This window comes from Tupaia chinensis, unplaced genomic scaffold, assembly GCF_000334495.1.
Source record: "Tupaia chinensis unplaced genomic scaffold, TupChi_1.0 Scaffold143798_1, whole genome shotgun sequence".
Classification (NCBI taxonomy): Eukaryota; Metazoa; Chordata; class Mammalia; order Scandentia; family Tupaiidae; genus Tupaia; species Tupaia belangeri.
In genome coordinates, this window is record NW_006203648.1 from 181,093 (window position 1) to 181,729 (window position 637).

A 637-nucleotide genomic window follows, 5' to 3' on the forward strand; every position below is an offset into this window, starting at 1 on the left:
TTAGAGTATTTAAGAAATTTTGTGATGAATAAAAAGTGGGGATAAAGGAATGGGATACAACTGTAGACACCAGAGATCGTGTGAGAAGAGAGTGGGAAAGGACAGAGGGTCAGAAAGAGGGGTAAAAAATTCTAGGAACTATAAATGAAAATTTTTTATAATAACATACATGATTAAGCCACTATGCAGTATATTCTGGATGGGAAATCACATTTTGTATGCTGTGATGATGCTTTGGTAAAGAATGTAAATTAAGTTATAAAAAAAAAGTTTCAGAAAAAAAATCTATTTGATGCCCACAGCAAGATATATAGCCCCAGCTAGGTGCTACTTTATAGGATGCCTAAAGTTAGACTTGTGTTCATGAAAATGTATATATCAGCTGTGTTTGCTATGATAGTATTTAGATTAATTAAGATCTTTAGTAATTCAATAAAATGTAGGGGGGAAACAGTATAGAAAGTAAACATAGATACCAGAGACAGTGTGGGAAGAGAGTGGTAGATGGCAGAGGGTAAGAGATAGGGAATCAGGGATGGGGGAAAAAGTAAAACATACAGGAAACAAGAAATGGAAAATTATTTGTTGACAACATGTATGTTGATGTGCTTGATTGAGACAATATACAGTGTACTCT